Raw genomic sequence first — 18,004 nt, forward strand, 5'->3', positions numbered from 1 at the left:
CACTGTGTAGATTGACGAAAAAAAAACATCTTTTCAAACCTTTTTTAAAATTCTATACACGAATTTAAACTCAAGTGAAATATTTCTTATGATTAAGAGAAATGATTAAGAGAAATCGATAAATGGTTCATTTCTTTGAGTCGAAAAAGCAGCTGGAGATAGTCAGCGGTTAATAGTAAAAGAATAAAAATAATATATTTGATAAATATGCCCTATTTCTTACGAGACATTAAATATACCACTATATTACAGGGAATAATTATTATTATCGGAAAGATAAAAATGTTATCTAGATAAGCGGAGTTGCTAAGTACAGAGTTGCCAACTTGCTCAGGAGAGTGAATAAATATTTTCGAGTGGAAGTCTTTTAATGTATGATTCTTATTTTAAGAAATTCGATTTATAGGATTTATACTCACCACTACTTATAAATAATTCTAAGGCTTTTGCGATACGCCACTTTGTTACAGTTGGCCGTGTTGAGCCTTTTAAAAAATTGGCAAAATTACCCGAAAATCTGAAACTTTTAGTTTGCAGTTCTTTACCGTTTTTAAAAATAATTTGTTGAATTCGGAGCAGCTGTCATCTCTGTGAGTATTATATTAGTTTGAAAAAATGAAATTCTTTGAGTTTAAAAAAAATGCGAACTAAGTAAAGTATAGTGAAAGTAAAATGCAATATGAGCTGAACAAAACATTCAGGTATTATTTCAAATTCAAAGTAATTTTCAAGGAAAAAATAAAATTGCTTGAATGTTTTTTAAAAAAAATTATATTGCTGCAATAAATTTGAATTTAAAATTAGATTGTTTATCATAAGGAGTTCAAATGTTAACCCTTTTGAAGGCCGTGGTAAGTATACTTACCAACACATTTACCACTTTTAATTTAGGTTTCCATTTTTCAATAACTTCAGCTTTCTTGAAGTTAGTTTGAATAAAATTGGTAACCATTTGTCACTTTCAAAAAACGTATAAAAGTTATAAAAAACATAATTCCTTTTGAATTTTGTAGCATTTAAGGAATTTATTTTATAAATAAAGAAAAATAAAAGTCAGTAAGTTCCTAATAGGTCATGTTAAATATATTAACCACCAAAAAAATGGCATTTTTATAAATTAAATGAGTTCTTTATATATCAATTACTGATCTTAAAACAATTTCAATTCCAAAAATACTTTAATTTACCTTTACTAGAAATAAAGGACCCATTAAAGGGTTAAATAAGAAATTCATTAAAATATTGATAATTAAAGAGAATAAAAAATCATTCGGCCACTTAAAGGCTTTAAGTAGTAAAAAATTTTATGATTTGAGCCGAAAGAAAAGACAAAATAAAGCTAATATAAATTATACAATAAATAAACTGGAGTTAACTGCGATTTGAGCTAATATCAGAGCTGGAAAAAGCCTCTATTATAATAATTTTTTACGGCGCTATGGTCTTGCCTTACATCATTTGGTACAAAGTTACAAGAATTTACCCTTTTTTGCTTATTATTTTTTATTTTTTGTTTTTTGGAGTAATGATATAGAGGCATTTCATGAACGATTTTGGTAAAGCTACATGGTGAAGCTACATATGCCTCCTCATGCGCATCTAGACGTAAAAAGAATTAACTAAAATTATAAATATTCCTAATGATGTGAAAGTATTTCTCTCATCGTCAAATATGTAAACGTAATTTATGTTCTAGACAATAACGAAAAGTAAATTGCATATTACACATTTTCTTTCTTTCTGTTTATCTGTAAAAATTAATTAGCTTTAGGAATTAACACGTGATTCCACTCGGCAAGTAGTTTTGAAGTATTTCTCAGAAACAAGATTTCAATATCTTCCTACAGGCTTCTATATTTTCTTTTTATATGTAGTTATGTGCAAATAAGCTTAATGAATGCAAACTAATAAAACTTGCAATAAATTGGTTTACATTTCTTCTAGAAAAGTTTTAATAGTTAGGAAGGAGTTTGGCTTTTTTTGCTTATTCTAATAGTTACTAAGTAGTAATTATTTTTATCTGCTAAAGCCGGCGTGATCTAACGGGGATTATGTACGTATATTTTAAATTTTTTATAGCGCTGGAAATATTTTGCCTTTTTTTTGTTACCTCCCTGAAGATTAAGCTTACTTTTTTATGGTTTTAGGGTTGACAGTACCGACTAGTTTTTTTTTATCAATTATTTTTTTTCTGAAAGAGTATTTTTAATTAACTAAATGCGACAGTAAGGCCATTCTAAACTTATTCGAATGTTATTAACGATACTTCTGTATCACGAGACTGTAAAAAACTGTTTCAACTGAAATAATTCGCTTAAAAATGTATAAATGCTAAAAATTTTTTTTATTTAAAATATTAAACTAATGCTTTATGTTACTCTCTGTTTACAGCAATTTCTTTATTTTTTTATTCTATATCAGGGTTTGTACATACCTGGAAAAACTTAATAACTGGTATAAATTTTGTTATAAAGAAGCCTAAATTTTTAAATGTTGGTTTCCACTATTGAAATAAATTTTCATATCTGCCACCTTAAGATCTATATATATTTACTTGAATTCTGACAATCACATAGTGGCTTTGGTAAATGTCCGAAGTATATAATTGGTCTAGATAAGTGCCATTTCCCGGTATACACTTGCCCGGTATGCCCTTCATCAATGTTTTTAAGGTTCAGTGCTTCTGCCCGGTATGCCTTACATCAATGTTTTCTAAGGTCAAGTGCCACTGCCCACTATGCATTTAACGGGTACTCCGAACACTGATGTTTTTCCTTCAGATATTAAAATATCGAGTAAATGTAATAGTATCAAAGAATAATTTAATATAAAATCGGATATATATATATATATATACACAGTNTCCTAGAACTTGAAGATCCCATCATTAGATTAAAAACAATTCAGGGTGAGCCGTATATTTTATTTATTATTTTTTTTTTGTGTGGACTGCCTACTATCTTTCTATGCCTTCTTAGGAAAACTTATTTTAGCTGTAGCTAAGTTTATGTTTGAATGTATGACTCTTTGTTTGATGAATTTGATTTAGAGTAATTTTACACACTACTAAGCGTAAATGATTCATAAGTTCGAATGAAATACCACTCTGTTTCAGCGCTCTCGTTGTGAAACTTTTTAAAACTTTATTTTCAGCATTATTTTTTTTCTTCAAAATTTAATAAATTCTGTAAGCTTTAGTTTAATTGTCTAATAGTCTATCAAATATTTTGCAAAAATTAGTTAGTATCACCCTTTTCTTCAAGAAAAGAAGGTGCAATTTTACCCCAAAATTTGAATTTTTTGATTTATGAACTTTTTATAAATAAAATAATTTATATTAATGATCTAAAACTAGTTATTAAATTTATAATCAAAAGGAAAGGTGTGCATGGTAGAATATAATATTTTTTTATCTTGGCAACATCTGTAGATGACAAGCACAATGGCCATTTCAATACTAATTTGCTAGAAATTGATGTAGATTTTGATAAATATATAATTAAAAATATATTTTTGAGAAATGCATTTACATTTTAAATTTTTTTTAAAATTGAAGTACAGAGTATTGAAAAATTTTCGTTATTGTTATTATTTTAGCGTAATAAACTATAATGTTATCTTTTATAATTACTCCTTTCAGTAATGTTAAGTGTTAAAAATAACTTTAACATAATACTTCCTATAAAAAATCTCAAACATTATTATTTTGCTTATAACTTTTCTCTTTATTTATATTTTCTCGATAATTTCATACCTTTTTACGAAATTCTTAACTTTATATTGAATTTCAATCATTATTTCTGTAGGTTTAAATCAATGCAAAAAAATCTTGTGAATAGCATCTCTTTTGTTATTTTATTTTCCGATTAAATGCATAAAAACCTGATCGCTTCTTGCACATGGCTTCAAACAGTACTATTAAACATCGAATTTTTCTGTTTAAGTTCTGACTCTTCTGTTCACGTGCTTAAGTCATTTGTATCCAGCCTTGTGACAGGACAGTTTATCTGATCAGTGTTATCATTCTTAACCCTTTACTCTCTGATGTCGCTTTTAAAGAGCCATCAACAGTCACCAATCTAAAATTTAAAATTTTTATGCCTTTGTAATAAATAACCACATTATTTTAAGAATTTTATAAATTTTATAAAATTACGTATGTTATATGATTTAGGGCTTATATTAGTTAGAACGGCATTTTAAAATACTCAGAGTGCAAAGGGTTAAACTTTATTTTTCAGAAAGAAGATGTATACTTCTGTGTACCGCATACAATTCATAATATTTTTTTCTCCAATGTCCACCAGGATAATGACCTTGGTCATACAGGCACCTGGAGGGCAGTTTATTTGGCCACTCTTTCAGGGGTATCATATTAGGTGGGCCAACATTGCTCCCACAGTAAGGACAGATAGTACAGAGAAGGAAAGAACATCCATGCCTTGCCCGGGATTCGAATCCAGAACCTTTCTGAGGCAAGGGCAGTTCCCTAACCCCTACACAGACCGGTCGACTACTATTCATAAAATAAATATTTATAATTGAATCTGGAATCCAACCACTATGCCTGTTAAANTTCTGTAGGTTTAAATCAATGCAAAAAAATCTTATGAGTAGCATATCTTTTTTTAATTTTATTTTCCGATTAAATGCATAAAAACCTGATCACTTCTTGTACATGGCTTCAAACAGTACTATTAAACATCAAATTTTTCTGTTTAAGTTCTGACTCTTGTTTACGTGCTTAAGTCATTTGTATCCAGCCTTGTGACAGGACAGTTTATCTGATCAGTGTCATCATTCTTAACCCTTTACTCTCTGATGTCGCTTTTAAAGAGCACCAATTCAACAGTCACCAATCTAAAATTCAAAATTTTTATGCCTTAGTAATAAATAACCACATTATTTTAAGAATTTTATAAGATTATGTATTTTATATGATTTAGGGCTTATATTAGTCAGAACGGCATTTTAAAATACTCGGAGTGCAAGGGGTTAAACTTTATTTTTCAGAAATAAGATGATTACTTCTGTGTATCGCATACAATTCATAATAATTTTTTTCCAATGTCCACCTGGATAATGCCCTAGGTCATACAGGCACCTGGAGGGCAGATTTGTCGACCATTCTTTCAGGGGCACCATATTAGGTGGGTCAACATTGCTCCCACAGTAAGGACAGATAGTACAGAGAAGGAAAGAACATCCATGCCTTGCCCGGGATTCGAATCCAGAACCTTTTCTGATGCAAGGGCTGTTCCCTAACCCCTACACAGGACGGTCGACTACTATTCATAAAATAAATATTTATAATTGAAATCTGGAATCCAACCACTGTGCCTGCTAAAACCTTAAGTGATAGGCAACAAGAAAATTATATTGTGCTCAAAAAAATAAATGGATCACCTTAAATAACTTTTGATTCTTATGACCGGATCTTCATTTTCTAGTACTCAATCATAATAGTTCGAAGGGGTGCCCTAAATTATGATAAATAATAAGTGGAAGGTGGTATTTTAAATTCCGAAATCAGACACAAAGTCGCACAATTCACAGAATAAAGATACCTTTTTATGGTGGATTCGGATTTCTGACCCCTAATATGTAGCCACAATCGTGGAAATATGGTCCCCATAGTTTAGTCAGGAGAGCGATTCAAAGTTTGATGCTAATTTTATTTTTTGCGTATTTCGCCATATCTCGAGAAGTTTTTAAGCGAATTCAAAAAAATTGCACACAATTATGAAGTTTGTTTGTCTAAAGATAATTCAATGCAAAAGTTAAATTTTAATAAATATTTACTATTCTTTGTCTTTTAATTTAGTATTGGTCGATAATTTTTTAAATGGTATGATGAACAATTTTTTAACATAATTCTAAAGAACGTAATTTCACATAGCAAAATAAAAAAATTAAGCGAAATCGGGAGAATAGTTCCTGAGAAATTGAATTTTAAATATGACACTTTTTTTAAAATTCAATTTTCAGGAAATATTTGATTGATTTCTCTCAAATGTAGTTTTTGTCACGAAAAATTATATTCTTTAAAATGAGGCAAAAAATTGTATTCCTAACAATTTGACATTTTTTCGACTGTTATTAAAATAATAAAAAAATATGGATATTTACTGAAAGTTGCTTTTTGCGTTAAAAGGTTTCAATTCGCTTAAGCAGTTTTCGAGATATGATGAAACACGCTGAGAGAAAAATTAACATTTAGGTGACCAAACATTGGACCACTCTCCGGACCCATTTAGGAGAACCATATTTCTTAGATTGTGTTGTGTTTGGGGGTCATAAATCCAAATCCGTTTAAAAAGTGTAATAATTATACAGAAAAATTACGTTTTAGTGCCTGATTTCGGAACTAAAAATATCGTTTACACTATTATCACATTCGCGGTCATTAAGTAATAACCATAATAACCATAATATAAGTACCCTTTCGAACCATTAAGATTGAGTCCCAGATCTTGAAGGTCCGATCATTAGACCGTAAGTTATTCAGGGTGGTCCATTTATTTTTTTACGTACTGTACATTTGGCATAAACATATTTGTGCTGCTACGCTTTGATAAAAACACTTTTACATTTATTACAATTCTCAGAAACGGGCAATAATAAGTTTATTACAGTCTCAATAAGTATTTATTTTATTTAATTCAATTATCTTAAAACTTGACAACAATGAAGCGGTGATTATTCACTTTGTTCGCTACAGATAGTGTAAGTATATTAAATTCTGAAAACTTTTAATTCACCACATTATCTTATCAAACATAATAAAATACGAGTAAGTTAACAAGTTAATTGATTAATTAATGCTAAGTTACTATATTTTGAAGATTAGCTCTTAAGAAGAGAGTGATTAATTTAAGTAGAAGAGTTCATTGAATAAATTAGGAACTCAGTTGAATTTCCATGTAATTTCAGAAAACAGAAAATGTAATTTTTGAAATATTTTTACTTAGACTTGCAAAACAAATTGCTTGCTCTTTATAAATTATTCAATCTAGAATTGTGATAAGCTTTATTATAAATAACTGTATTCATATTTAATTTTGCTCTAAAAACTAAGCACTTTAAAATACTACTCGTACTACAAATACTACAAATACCACTTTTACTACAAATAGTACAAATACTACTCGTTTCTTAACAGAAAGACTTGAAATCCAAAATTTAGCATGATAATCGACAAGGAAAAAAATTCATAAGCGAGATCATAATTGTGCATATAATAGAAAATAACCATTAATAATAAAAACTAACCACCTTGAAAACATACTTTTCATTAATACTACTCGTTTTTTAACGGTAAGTTTTGAAATGCTAAATTTAACATAATAATTGACAAAATTTAACAGGATAATTGACAAAAAAAATCATGCGCGAGATAGTAGTTATGCATATTGATATAAAATAACCACTCATAGTATAAACTAACCACTTGAAAAACATACTTTTCATAAATACTAATTGGTTTTTACTGGAAAGTCTTGAAATGCAAAATTTAACATGATATTTGAAAAAGGAAAAATTCATGCGCCTGATCGTAGTTATGCATATAATATAAAAATAACCACTAATAGTATAATTTTACTACTTTAAAAACATATTTTTCATAAATTCAGCTTGTTTTTAATGGAAAGTCTTTCAATGCAAAACTTACCATCGAACATGATAATTGACAAAGAAAAAACTCTTGTGCGAGATCGTAGTCGAAATTCATATGCATAACGGTCAACTTAATTTTTTTCATAAATACAACTTGTTTTTTAATTGAAAGTCTTCAAATGCAAAATTTACCGTCTAACATGATAATTAACAAAGAAAAAATTCATGCGCGAGATAGTAGTCGTAATTCATATGCGTAACTGTCTACTTATTTTTTTTCATAAATACAAATTGATTTTTAATTGAAAGTCTTCAAATGCAAAATTTACCATCTAACATGATAATTAACAAAGAAAAAATTCATGAGGGAGATCGTAGTCGTAATTCATATGCATAACGGTCAACTTAATTTTTTTCATAAATACAACTTGTTTTTTAATTGAAAGTCTTCAAATGCAAAATTTACCGTCTAACATGATAATTAACAAAGAAAAAATTCATGTGCGAGATAGTAGTCGTAATTCATATGCATAACTGTCTACTTAATTTTTTTCATAAATACAAATTGATTTTTAATTGAAAGTCTTCAAATGCAAAATTTACCATCCAACATGATAATTAACAAAGAAAAAATTCATGAAAGAGATCGTAGTCGTAATTCATATGCATAACGGTCAACTTATTTTTTTTAAAATAAACCTTAAAAAAAAATGACTCTGCATTTTTTATTGTTTTGAAGTTTGAATATTTTTTATACCATAATTTATAAATATATTTAAAGAAATATCAACTTGTTTAATATTCTGTTCTCAAACTTTACTTCCATAAAGGTGAGTTCCATCATAAAATAGACGTCTCAACGAAGGCAAAGACGGAAATCACTTAATGTTGTCGTTAAATCCACAACAACGTTGTCCAATCTTCCCTAAAATATGCATAATTCACAGAAAACTCAGTAGTGGAACTAATACTCCTTTCTCTCGGTTTAATATATAATATTCATGGAAGTAGGGAAAGGATTTATCTAGAAACCCTTTGGTTTAAAGGAAGCTGCGTTGTTTACTTAGTGTTTCTATTTAATGTGATCCTGAAATTTATAATCGGATTACTCATGGTCGCATGATATAGGGTTTTCCATTTAAGATTCAATAGATCCAACCCGAGATGATCAATGATAGTGAATGTTAAGAAAAATCCACTTTAATTAAAACAAGTTTGTAAACTTTGACATTGTTTTAATTTTAGAGAAAAATCTTTTTTGGGGAATTTCTTATTGCGTTGAAATTTAAAATTTTTAAAAAATTCAAATTTATTTATTTTTATTTTATTAAATAAAAGATGAAATAATTAGTATAAGCCTTGATATTGAGAATGATGTCCTGAAATTTATTATCTCATTACTTATGGTCACGTGATATAGGTTTTTCTATTTAAGATTCTATAGATCCAACCAGAAAGAATTTCTTATATTTTTATTCAATTGAAATTTAAAATTTTTAAAAAATTCAAATTTATTTTATTTTTATTTTATTAAGTAAAATATCAAAAAATTAGTATGAGGCTAGATATTGAGAATGATGTCCTGAAATTTATAATCTGATAACTCATGATTGTGCGTGCATAGGTTTTTCCATTTAAGATTCAAAAGATCCAACCAGAGATAATCAATGATAGTGAATGTTAAGAAAAATCCACTTTGTTTAAATAAGTTTGTAAACTTTGGCATTGTTTTAATTTTAGAGAAAAATCTTTTTTGAAAATTTCTTATTGCATTGAAAATTAAAATTTTTAAAAAATTGAAATTTATTATTAAGTGAAGTATCAAAAAAATTAATTTGTATAAGGCTTGATATTGAGAATGATATCCTGAAATTTATAATCTGATTACCCATAGTCACGTAATATAGGGTTTTCCATTTAAAATTCAACAGATCAAACCCGAGATGATCATTGATGGTGAATGTTAAGAAAAATCCACTTTGATCAAAACAAGTTTGTAAACTTTGGCATTGTTTTAATTTGAAAGAAAAATCTTTTTTTGAAAATTTATTATTGCATTGAAAATTAAAATTTTTAAAAAATTGAAATTAATTTTATTAAGTGAAATATCAGAAAATTAATTTGTATAAGGCTTGATATAAATATCCTGAAATTTATAATCTGATTACCCATGGTCGCGTAATATAGGGTTTTCCATTTAAGATTCAATAGAGTCAACCAGAGTTCATCAATGAAAGTAAAAGTTATGAAAAATTCCCTTTCTAAACTTAGGCATTGTTCTAATTTTAGTGAAATAATAATTTTTCTCTCGTATTTATTATGTTCTTTTTACAGCATTGATATGTACAATTTATGAAAGATCAAATGTTTTTTATTATTTTTATTAAGTTAAATATCAGCTAAATATAGCCGTTTCGAACCCCAGGTGACAAAATTGCAACCACTACTGCTTTGAGGAGAAGATACAGGGCTGCAAACTACTAATGTTTTGCAATTTCACACAATAAAAAGCTAAAGCTTTCAGATTTTCTTTTTGGTAACTTGACCAGGACTTCCAATTTTCTACGCTTTTTGTAAAAATTTATTCTAATGGTAGCCAAATATATGTTTTAACATATTATTTTTAATTCATTTAAACTCATTTTCTACACCACTACAGATAAATAATTTAACAGTTTATATGCAACGCTACTTTGTTCCAGCTATCTCGTGGAGATGCTTTCAAATGTAGGCAAGGTTAAAAAAAATTATGAAAGCTTTGTTTTTTAAATGTGTACCGCTCTATAAAATATTTTGTAAAACGCGTAGTAGTTGACCAACATTCCAAAAGCCTCTCTTAAAGAGAGCGAGAACTAAGTGACGTTTCATATAAACTTTTGCATCATTTACAGGAGGTGTGGAAAATAAGTTCAGTTTTATAAAACAATCAATTTTATAAAATCAATCAATTCATCAATTCAATCAGTTTTATAAAACAACGAATCAAGCATTAAATCATAAATTTAGCTATCACTAGAAAAAATTTTCTCAAAAAGTGTTGAAAATTTGCAGCTCTGCATATACATGCCTGCCAACTACTACGCTCTTTGCAAAAAAATTTCTAAAGTGGTAGACATTTAAAAACCAAAGCTCTCAAAATTGTTGATAGTCTCAACGACATTTTAAAAACTTCACCATGATAGGGATAAAATTAAGTGGGTGGCGTTTCATATGAACTTTTAAATCATTTATGTGTAGTGGGGTGCAAAACAAGTTCAGATGAATAAAAAATGATACATTAAAAAATTGAACTTAGTTACCACTAGAAATTATTAATACAAAAAGTGTAGGAAGTTGGCAGGTCTGCATCTACACTAACTGTAAATGTGTTTGAAAAATATCTGTTCTACAGTGTAACAACTTAACGGAGTTTATAAATCCTCCTTCATAAAAGCACAGAAATCAAAAAATGTGTTTATATCGGAACTTTGATTTAATAAAACACATTTCGTTTGCTATTTCAATGTAACCATACATGTTTGCACAAAAAGTTTATTTTCTTAAAAGATATTTTAGCCTTTGAATATCTTTGCAGCTATTTATAAAATGAAAAAAAAGATCAATGCAACTAGCGGAGCCGTGGTGGCATAGGGGATAGAGCACTCGCCACCCAACGACGTGAACCGGGTTCAAATCCCAGCGATTGCTGATTGATACGAATTCCACACCTGGCTCGCACCGACCACAGTGCTGGCGTAAAATGTCCTCAGTGGTAGATGGATCATGCCGTCAGGCTAACCCTGGAAGGTTTTCGTGGCTTTCCTCTCCAGGAAATGCAAAAGCTGGTTAGTTCCATCAAAAAAGTCCTCCACGAAATCAAATTTCTCCCGATACTTGATTCAGAAGTTCTCCTGTTTACTGGATTGGGTTCAAAATTGTAAGACTACGTAGTTGATCATTGGTAGTCGTAAACCCTAAATTGGGTTGGCTGTTTAACGACTGTTGTGAAATAAAATAAAATGTAACTAACATTTTAGTATAAAACTTACCATTAAAATATATTCTAAAATCTTTTATTTCAAACAAAGTCACTTGAATACACTGTAAAATCTTTTTGTTAATATAACAATTATAAAATGATTGTTTTCTTGCACTTTGATCTCTAACTTAGCTAGGTTTTCGTGGTTCTCCTCTCCATGTAATGCAAAAGCTGGATAGTTCCATCAATAAAGTCCTCCACGAAGATAAATTTCTCCCAATGCTTGATTCAGAAGTTGTCTTGTCTTCTGGATTGGGTTCAAAATTATAAGGCTGCGTAGTTGAGCATTGTCAGTCTTGAACCCTAAATTGGGTTGGCTGTTCAACGATGGATGTAAAATAAAATAAAATGTAACTAACATTTCAGTATAAAACTTACCATTAAAATATATTCTAAAATCTTTTATTTCAAACAAAGTCACTTGAATATACTATAAAATCTTTTTGTTAAGATAACAATGATAAAATGATTGTTTTCCAACACTTTGATCTCTAACGTAAACAATGATGCCCCTAAAAGCGAGAAAGAGCCCATTACTGATATTTCCTTCTCACTAAATCGCTTTAAAATAACCATAAGAGTTCAAGTTATAATTGCCCTCAGGCAGAACACGTCTGAAAGACGAAATATCTACCGATCTTCGTATTTTATCTCTATATTTTATCACTCTTGGCGACATGATGACAGTTTTATGGGATGTTCAGAAAAATAAAAGATGCACATAGAAATTCGGCTTCAACAGCAATTCTTTTCGTCTGAACTAATAACAAAAATCGTGGCGAAAACCTCTAAAATCGATCATTTGATCAAAAATAAAATCTACTGACCAGAAACGGGGTTTCAACTGAGTGGATTTGTATTTCGGCCGTAGATAATGCATTATGCATGAAGCTGTATATAGAGCCGTGGCCGACTGTGACAGAAGAGCTCTTTTTTTCTAGGTTTCGGAGGAAATTTTAAATTAAAATGCATTCTCTCTTGTTCGATGAAATAAAAGAGAAACTTTTGTTGAGCATTAGGACCCGAAAAATAGGTTCTTCCTTGATTTAAAGTTATACATTCTGTTTGAAAACTCAAATGTCATTTACAAGATCTTTTTTGGGGAAATACAACTTCATTTTTCAAGTCCTTTTGTGCGACGATCTTCATTTTGGAGATATTCTCAATAACTATAGAATATTTTCTTGAAGAGAAAAGTGTAGCTCCTACTAAGTTCCATTTCTCATTTTTTTTCAAACTATACATTGAGAAAAAAAAGATTTAATATTATAGTTATGAAAAGATTTAATATTATGATTTATAGTTAAGAAAAAATGGTTTGTTGAAGAGGTTCAATGAATTACCATTAGTTGAAAATATTTATTGATATTATTGCATCTCTTTCACACTTTATTCCGGAGTAATACGAGTGAGTAATTATATAATGAACATCATAAACAGCTCAAAGGAAGAATTAAATATAAATAATAAAAAGGATTTATTTTTCTAAAATTATGGAGCTCCAAATTAAAGATTATTCTTAATTTTTAATATAAATATACTATATCAAATTATAAATTTGGAAAATTGCCCAAAAGGGTGTGAGATCAGGGCTAAGCCCCACAGGATACTTTCGTCTACCAAGAAATAAAAAATGCGAGACCCATGAGTGCGTTAGCACAGTTTTCGCCAAGAAAAGCTAATAAATTCGTGCATTGGCTATTAATTGATATAATCTATTAATGGGCTTTTTCTTAGCCTTGCGCATTCCAATGTGTTGGCGGAAAAGAAAGCGTGAAAATAAAAACTAATTTTAATGAATTCAACATTAACAACCGTAAAATTTTTTCCAATTCTATGCCAATTTGTTAGGCTGATGTAGAGGGAATCTATAAAGTAGATTTTATTCTGCACTGAATTCAAGGTTGAGGTATAAAAACATTACAGATTATATTAATGACTTTTATTTGTTGAAAAAGTATTATCTAAGATAATAATTTAGTTTTTAAATGTTAGGAAATATGTTATACATATTTCATCATGTGAATTATATATATATCCAGCTATCTCGTGGAGATGCTTTCAAATGTAGGCAAGGTTAAAAAAAATTATGAAAGCTTTGTTTTTTAAATGTGTACCGCTCTATAAAATATTTTGTAAAACGCGTAGTAGTTGACCANGTCTTTAATAATTTGGCTATACTTAGTCCAACTTGCTACTTCAAATGATCCTAGATATGCTAGATCGGTGAGAAAATCTGGGAATCGAGCAGCTCGGGAAATGTTGGTAATGGAGCGGAGGCATTCCTGTGACACTATTGCTGGTTGTGACTAAGCAATGCTTGTTGAAAAATGCCCATGAGTCCCATCATGAGTGGCAACACATGCGGTTGAAGGATGTCACAAACGTACCACGGGGTGTCATGGTGCCATGGATCAATATAAGGGGTGATTGAGTGTCGTATGCGATGGCATCCTATACCCTCATACCAGTTCTTCATGGACTGATCGTATGTTTGAATGTAAAGCATATATTAAAGGAGACAGTAGTAACAGGGAAAAAAAGGGAACAAAAATCGTTAAAAATAGCATTCTGCTTATAACTCTAAAACTACTTGCTTTGTAACCTTAATGAGAGTGTGTTAATGTAAAATTAGCATATGAAAGAAGTATAGGGTGTAAATTTAAAAATGAAATTTTATATAAAAGACTGGACAGTGTAAGGAGTAATAAAATACTTTTATGTTGATTGGTATGCAAACATATTTTACCTTTACTCAGAGAGTATACTCAAATTATAAGTATTTATTCAATTTGCAAGAACTTAAAAAAGTGCTGAGAACCATTGACAGAGAAAAACTAGATAATGTGTGGAAAACTTTATTACTAATTAGATGTTTATCAAGTAAACAAACATCAAACATTTATAACTGAAGAAATAACTTGGAACAATTTTCTTTAATTTCGTGCATTATTTATTTACGTGTCTGTAATAGTTTCGAAATATAAATATTTAGAGTCTTTGCCTTTATCTATGCTTATGATATTTCCTGTGAACATTTTTATTTTATAAAATTCCCTAAATTGAAAAGAAATATATTAATGCAAAGGATATGCAAAGCTTTCAAATTGTATAGAATTTCAATGAAATTTTTACGCTCCTAACAATCTTTTACGATTGCATATTCTTTGGCAGTGTGGAGCTGCAAAAAGTGAGGAAAACTTGTTTACAAATTTAACGTTTGTCATGTAACAAAAGGTTCAAATGTCAAGCATTTGTATCTGTAAAAGTAGCTTGGCACATTTTTCTTTAATTTTGAGCATTATTTATTTATCAGTCTATAATACTTCGATAATAGCCGACCAGGTGGCCGAGTGGTTAGCGTGTCTGACTGCGAAGACATTGGCCGCGGGTTCGAATCCTGCTCAGGGCACGGATGTTTCATTCTCTCTCTGTGTTCTATGTCCTTTCCTCTTTGTGTGAATGTGACCCGCCCTATAAACGGGTTTGTGGTTGTGTGACGTGGGCTACGCTGCTCCACCACCGTGGCCTTGCCGCAGGTGCCCACTGGGTAACGAGAAGAGAGTAGCATTTCTGGCATTTCCGTGGCCAATGGAACAACCACCATGTGCCCGCCTTTAAAAAAAAATTTAAATTCTTACAATCTCTTGATCACAAATTAAGTGCTTGTCATGTAATAAAAGGTTCAAACGTAAAACATTTGTAACTGAAAAAAATAACTTGGCAAATTTTTCTTTAAATCCGTGTAATATTTACTAATATGTCTGTCATAGTTTTGCAAATATAAATATTTAAAATCTTGTCCATCGTTTGTGCTAATAATATTTCGTGTTATCACTAAATTGAGAAAAAAATAACATGTCAGCAAAATCTATTCTTTTTTTAAGATTTGTATGGAAAAGTGATAACAACTTACTTTCGCTATAACAATTCCAATTTTAAGCATTCTTATTTTCTCTCTGACAACATAGCTGTTAATTTATAACTCATGTTTCTGTCGTGTCTGAACAAGACATTATTGGACCAGCTTTTCTTTAAATTCTAGAACTAATGTTGTTGAAATACTTTGAACGGAAGTAAACTTTCCGCTTCAATTCTTTGAGTAGCAGTCAGATACAGTGCAACCGCCTTAGCTAATTGGATGAAATCCTAAGCTTTCAACTTCTATGAAATTTCCGGGTTAAATTTTAATCAACTGTAGGGATAAAACGAATTCTTAGATTCCAGCTGCAAGATTGTGTTGGAATACCTTCAAAATTAGATAGGAAATGTTGCTTGTAGTAATTGAGTTACATGTTATGGAGTTTATATGTAAATAATATATTGAAATGTTTTAATAGTTACAATGCAATCAAGTTATTTGAAACTATCTGACGCTTTTGAGAAAGGTAAGCTTCGTAATTAATTGGAAATATGTTTGTTTTCTCTCCTCATAGTAAATATACCTGTTTAATTTGTGTGTACAAGATTTGATCAGGGAAAGTTAAGCAAATTTAAGTCATTAAATTTTATTGCTTGTGCTTGTTAAAAACTCGAAGAGAAATATTTAAAAAAATTAAAAATGCGGGTATTGTATTTGAATATGGATTTGAGTAAAAAACGATATATAATGCTAGAAAAAAACTATATTGCTTTTTTTAACTCCATACCCTTGTAATTTTGAACCCAACCCAGAAGACAAGGAAACTTCTGGATCAAGCAATGGGACAAACTTTGGGGCGTACTTATTAATGAAGCTAAACCACAGGCTATGACATAAAGCTAAACGGCAGGAGGATTCCTACCTATGATCCGTCTACCACTGAGGATATTTTACGTCATCCCTGCGGTTGGTGCGTGCCAGGAGCAGAATTTCAACCAGTGAAAGCTGGGTTTCAAACCTGGTTATACCTCATTTAGAGGTGAACGTTTCATCACCTGAGCCACCGCTGCTCTAATTTGCTTTTGCAAAATTAATCGTAATACTGAAGTTTTTCTTGTGCTATTACTTTTTTTGTTGTTAAAAGAACCGTCTTTTGTTCTTTTTTTTTAAAAAAATGCATGACCTACTACAAGGCTGCCAACTACTACGCTATCTGAAAAATATTTTAAAGAGGGATAGGTAATTAAAAACTAAGTATTTTTTCAGAAATTATGCCGGCAGTTTAAGATTTTATCACGAGAGAGCTGGGTAGAAGTGGTGCTTCATATGAACTTTTAAAACATTTAAATGTAATGGTATGGAAAATAATTTTAAATTCGAATTTAAAGGAAAATTATACATTAAAACTTAGTTACCACCAGAAAATTTTTTCCAAAAAGAGTAGAAGGTTAGCAGCCATAGACATAAATCGGGGGTCCTCAATGACCAAGCGGTATCGCCCGCCAGACGCTGTGTAAAGCGTTGTGGTAGCGGGTTCGAATCGTCTTTCTGTATTGTGCTATATGTCCTTCTTTTTGACTAAAGTGTATAAGCCTAATTTAAGTATACAAGCCTGAAAAATTGTTTGTAGTTTTAATAAACAATAAATAATAACCATAAATGGGTTCAAAGAAAAGGGGGTGGGGATCCAGTGCAAATTTTGCCCTGAATTGTTGAACGTTTTTAGAAATGACTTGAGGGTAATACTTATCATTTCGTTCTTTTTATTTTGTAATATATTTTTTTAATAAGAATCTAAGTTATTTGTACTAAGAATTAATTTTTATCAAAAAACAATGTACTTTTTACATCAAGCTATATTTAAAGCATTAGTGAATTATGGACTCACTGGAATTAATGTACAATAAAATTGAGCAGAATTCAAATTTCAATTATATTTGTTTCGATAAAAGCATGTATTTAGCACATAAAAAGGTATATGAAATTTTTTTAAGAACAATTTATGCACTGTAATTTTTTGAAAGATTGCGCAAGGGAGGAAGGTCTACATATTTTATTTCAGCAAAGGAGAAAATAAGTAATGAGTGAAAATTACACTGGGGAACAAGTTTTTGGATACATTTATACAAATACTAATTCATGCAATTACTTATACTTATTTGCATTTATTCAAATGTTTATACTTATTTACATTTATACAAATATTTATACTTATACAAATACTATATACTCTTTCCTGATTTGTGTGTGGGGATTTCAAATTTTGAGTTAGTTTTGCTCCTAAAAATAATATTCTGTTAAAAGTCATTGTAGTCAAATTTTCGCCAAAATGTGCAAGTTCGAAGCGTTATATAAAACTTGGGTTCTCATAAATGTTACGATAAACTTTTAGGGGAGTTAAGACAAATTATCAATATTAAAACTGCCTAGGAGACCATGCCCAGAAAGTGGTTTACCAATTCAGTGGCGTTTCACGATCCGGCTATTGTTTTCTGACTTCTTCCAGG

Source organism: Parasteatoda tepidariorum, chromosome X2 (genome assembly GCF_043381705.1).
Source record: "Parasteatoda tepidariorum isolate YZ-2023 chromosome X2, CAS_Ptep_4.0, whole genome shotgun sequence".
In the NCBI taxonomy this organism is placed as follows: Eukaryota; Metazoa; Arthropoda; class Arachnida; order Araneae; family Theridiidae; genus Parasteatoda; species Parasteatoda tepidariorum.